Raw genomic sequence first — 5,569 nt, 5'->3', positions numbered from 1 at the left:
TGCACTGTCAAGGACGACTCATGTCTGTTATGCCCAACTAATTTTGCATTCCACTAATAATTTCTTATTATATTTACTCATTAAAAAATAAGTTTTTTTATTAAGAATATGCCATTGGTTAGTAATTTAGTTGTATAATTAACATTTTTCATGTTTTATTATTTTACCGATTATTTAATTTTTTATAAGACATGTAATTTTTTTATAATACCAACATATTTTCTAATCAATAAAGGTGTTATTTTTTTTATTAGGATAATGTCATCACTATATGTAATATAATGTTTTATAATTGAAATACTCTGCCTACATATTTGTTCGACAAGCTATTAAAGTTTTGCTTAGACATATCCAACTAAACTACTCCACTTAATTTGTATCTAAGGTGGCCATAGCCACGTACATGTGATTTTCCAACCAAGCACTTGAAATCTTCAACAATTTTATTTACCCAGCAGCAAATTGTGCATCAAATGAGGGCCGTACGTGATTCGCATTTTAATTAAGAAAATCATTAACATAGCAGACGACGAAATGTCAAAAGTTTTCACGGTTGTCATAACAAAGAAGAAGTAAAAAAAATAAACATACTGAAAATGTATCTGTGTATCTAAACACAGATACAAATGTATCTGCGCTCACAAGCACACATAGAATATATCTAAGAGGTAGAGTTTGTTCGAAATTGGGTCCATCTTATTTGAATTAAATTTGTATCAAATCAAAGTGACAAAATTTATCACGCACGTTCGATACCCAAAACAATTTGGACGCAAGAAAAAATATACGAAATCAATGATGATGACAGCTATTATTTCCTCAGCCAACTGCGAGTGCAGACGTGCACCTTATATGGCTTATTTGATAGGCCATCAATATTGATAAGCGATAACGTCACTGCCTAAACACCTTAATTAACTTCACATCTTTTGTGTTGAGATGTACATGTTCCTGCGTTAAATAGCCGATGTCCTTTGTTTGCTTTTTACCTGTTGTGGTGGAAAAAAGTATCTCTGAAATACATGATATACTGCGACCTTTGTTAGCGACACAAGACGTGTTAATTTTGTTTATATAGTTTTCATTGTACCCTAGCAGGTAGGTATCAGTTACCAACTACATCCGAACTCATGTATCTCATGCTCTGCACAATTACGTGGGAAATGTAAATGAAATATCTTTGAAGTCCACATATTCCATGCGGGTGTTTTTAGCTTAACATTTTTGTGTTATTCTTCTTTCACATTTTTAGTTATTTGATATTTTTATCATAGAAAAATTGAAGTATTTTTAGATTTTAGAGGAAAAACGAATCAGCTCAGGATTTTACGCTGATCCTGCGCATGCTCAACACATGTTTTCGATTGCGCAGGATCATCTTTGGTGCATTTTGAAGTGCATTTTTCTCAAAAATATCATTTTGTTCAAAAATAATTTGTCTGGACATAGAGAAGAGTATTGGAAACAAATTAAAATTCCATAAATAATTTTTATATATGAATTTGTTTTGATCCTTGGTGAATTGTTTTCTTTAAATGTGGTAAAGTCAACATTTTAGACGGCTTTAAATAGAATTATCTGTTATTTTAGATAAGTGTGTGGTTTACTGTTAATAAGATTACAGCAATCTTATAACACTAATTGACATTTTCACTAAGAAACCTGAGAGACTGAAAAAACTTTAGATACATCTGGATCGTCTAAGTCATAATCTGTCTTAAATCGTAATCCATTATGATTTTAAAAAACTGCTAGTTAAGAAAATATTAAAAACACCTTAAACGTATAAATTATAACACCGCTAGTTAGGAAAGATTTAATGTATTTTATTCGGAATACAAATTGGTATATTTTTTTTTAATATATTCTTTTTTTATGTGCTGCAGAGATAAAAAACTCATAGATTCTCTACAGATGCCATAATGCCATTCACTCTTATCACCGAGTTTGAAATATCGTGTATATTTCGTTTTCAAAAATTCTTTTAAACATCAATACTTAGTTGATGCCAAGCAACCCATTCGATCCAATTCAAGCAAACTCTATAAAATAAAAAAAGGACACTTTGTAGGGACCGATCAAAAACTAACTGACAGCAAAGTTTCTACAACAATGATCTTTCCAGTTTTAATAATCTTGCAAAATGTAACATCTGTTTGGGTATTTAGACTAACAGACTATTTTATTAATATCAGACTATTATCATCAATACTGTTTACTGATTATCTGGTGAAATACTGAAAATTCGTAAATTGATTAACATGTCTCTGAATACTGAACACATCGTAGTATATCTTTTCGAGGAAGGAAATATTGATTTTAGGAAATCTCCTAAAAAGCAAAACTATTTCCATTGGGTTTAAAATTATGACAGTTGGAATTAAAGGAAATTAAAAACTGTCACTACCACATCTTCAGCCAACCTTAATCTCATCAACTTACCAATCCCAATTCCTTACTTTTTAGTCTAAGTGATGTAAATTGTTTTTTCTCCAATTAGTGATGAAAGGATATTACTTCAATATTATCAAGAATGGCTGCAGGCTCCTCGGAGAGGTATGCAGATCTGAGGTCAATTATTACTTAGTCTGATGAAGTGATAAACAATAATCCAATCAAGGCATAAAGAGGAGTTTTAAAAATACCTCGAGTTAAGAAAGAGTAAAAGTGCTCAAGTGCACTGGCTCGAACATAATAATTATCCAACACAGCAGATGTAATACATTTATTGTATTAAATATATAATTTAATTTTAATTTATGTACTTTTTTATTTATTTACTTTCTATCACTTGGTGATAGAATTTTGTCACTCTATGAATTGGATATTAGATTAACCTAAAGTAACAGATTAAATATATCTATTATATTAAATATTTAATTTTATTTTTATGTACACACTTTTTTTATATATTTATTTTAAATTTATATATAAAATTAAATTTTTTCAAATCTTCTTCCAAATCTCTAGCATGCAAGATACTTATTTCTACCATGCTACATATTGTGTACGCCCAGTATTCTAATTGGGAACAGTTTCACGCTGCTCTTTGAGAACAAACATATCAAACAAAACATATCATTTACGCTCTCAAAGTCTGAACATAAAACAACAAACACATGTTGTGTTTTGGAGATAACAATTTTTGTAATCTCTAAAAATAAAATTCTGTTCTCAAGCAAAGCCTGCGCAGTAGCTTATGATAAAACAAAAAAATATAAAAACAAAAAGAGGAATCAAGAGGAATGTGTTACGGTATTTCTTATAAGAAAATTTAAAACTGCATGTTGCAAACCAAAAACTCTTCTCAATGCTGGAGTTTAGATTCAGTAAATCGCATAAAAATAAACTGTTATATTATTTTATAAATATAGAACTATTTAAAACTTTTATTAAAATAAAAAAAATGTTTTAAAAAAATATATGAATTTATACTGCAACTGGTTTCAAATGTTCACAACTTGCACTCACACGAGTGTTCGTCTTGAAACTGTGTGCTCTGCGACGTAAACAAAAACAAGAAGCAGAGAAATTGTTGCTGTCTCTCAAACATTTTATGTTTCATGGCTTTCAGTTTGTTCAGTTTGTCAACTTGACGTGACGGTGGTGTTGGTCTATCGGATTTTTCAACAGTTTCGTATGAGACTTCGTTGGTGTCGTGTGTGTAAAACGTTTTTAGCGGACGTGAAGTGAATTCAAAACGTAAGCCGACTTCCAAACAGAAACGTGCAAGGTTTACCTTACCATTCGTTGCAATTTTTGGCAATAAAATTGTGGAAAACCTTACTTAAAGAAAATAAATATTTATAATTAATATTAGCATATTGTGCAACAGTAAAACACAAAAGAAGTCATATTTAAAACGTTACAAAATCAAGAAAAAAAACAACTGGAATTATAAGTGAAACTTCGCAATTGGCGCACTAAAAGAAAACCAAAGCTCCACAAAAAAGTTAAATTATTTTTTAATTTTAGTTTAACAAGCATTTAAGGCATTTTAAACATTTTATGTGTTTTGTATTTTATGTTTACTTTTTATAAGTTTCGTTTCGTTTCGTTTGCTTAAAATTGGAAGCTACCAAAACAAAAGATATAAAAAAATATATTACGAGTATAAGCTTCAAGTGTGAGTCGCGTACGTGATCACAATTTCAAATACGAAAAAAAAAATAAAAAAAATTATGGAAAAGATTTAAAAAAGTTATCAAACAGAATTTCAAATAATAAAATAAAGTAAGTTTTACACAAATCATTTTCTATGTTTTATTTTATAACATTTGATGTTTGTTTTTTTTTATTAAAATTAATATATAAAATTTATTATTAGTGACTACCGACTTAATTCTGTAAATTTAACGAGGTTAGGTTTTTAGCGCACAATTAAAATCTAAAACTTATTACTAATCCCACCATTATTTCCCCACGTTCGCATACGACGTCACACATGACTGCAGCAATCACAGTTATTTAACGTGTTTTCCCGCGCTTAAGCAACAACAACAATACGATACCACAAACAAACAGCAACGACATCAGTAACAACTACAACAACAACAACAACAACTGAAACATAAATTATTTGCATGTAAAACTTTTACATTCTTTGCAAAGCAAGAAATAAAATAAAACCAAATAAATCAAAAACAAAACAAAACAAAACAAAAGACAAAAGCAATGTGTGCACTTAAACTTGCTGCGGAGTGTGTAGTACTTTTGTGTAATTGCTTTATTAAAGCAAGCTTAAGTACAAAAACTTACATTTTTATGACATTTATCATTTGCACACTTGTCTTTATTACAGAAAACAGAAACAAAAGTAAATAAAAACACAGTTCTACACACATACACACATGCGACAAACAAATATTATTGAAACCAGTTTTTGCTCAATTTTGCATATTTTGTTTCTTAACATATTTATTTTTTTCTATTAAAATTATATTTTTCTACTAAAATTATTTTTTTCTACTAAAATTATTTATAATTTATTTATTTTACACTTTGGGCAGTTGTTGTTGCTGTTTCTAGCATATCTACGATTATTGAAAAAATATTGTAAATGTATTTTTTTTCGCTTCATATGTGTTTTGCAAATTTTTATTAATTTCCTTGTGTCATTTGCCTGTTGCTTCTTCATGATTATTGTTATTATTATTCCGTTTTTCGCAGCAGAAAGAAAAAAATTAATTTTGCTACTGCGCATTGTTTGCATGTTTGTTTGTTTTTAAAAGTCAGAGCCACCAATTTTTTGATAAGAAATAATCACTATCGCATCCCACCGAATAATAACAACAAAAACAACAAAAAGAACAAAAATATTAATTATTAAAATGTCAGTAAATTATTTTTGCGGTTTGATGAATTTCTTTCTCGATTTCTTTCTCCTCTGATTTTTCTCTATTGCTGCACGTAGGAAAGATTATTGATAATTTCCTTGTTAATGTTTGTATTTTCCGTAATTTTGCACAAATACAATATGTAATTAATTAATTTTTTTTTAATTAATTATTACTTCCAAGTAAATATAGCAATGGGTTTTTTGTGACATTTTAATCTCAAGGAGATTGCA

The sequence above is a fragment of the Teleopsis dalmanni genome, chromosome 2, assembly GCF_002237135.1.
Source record: "Teleopsis dalmanni isolate 2A chromosome 2, ASM223713v2, whole genome shotgun sequence".
Classification (NCBI taxonomy): Eukaryota; Metazoa; Arthropoda; class Insecta; order Diptera; family Diopsidae; genus Teleopsis; species Teleopsis dalmanni.
The sequence above is the reverse complement of the archived record's forward strand: the minus strand, read 5'-3'. Positions refer to the sequence as shown.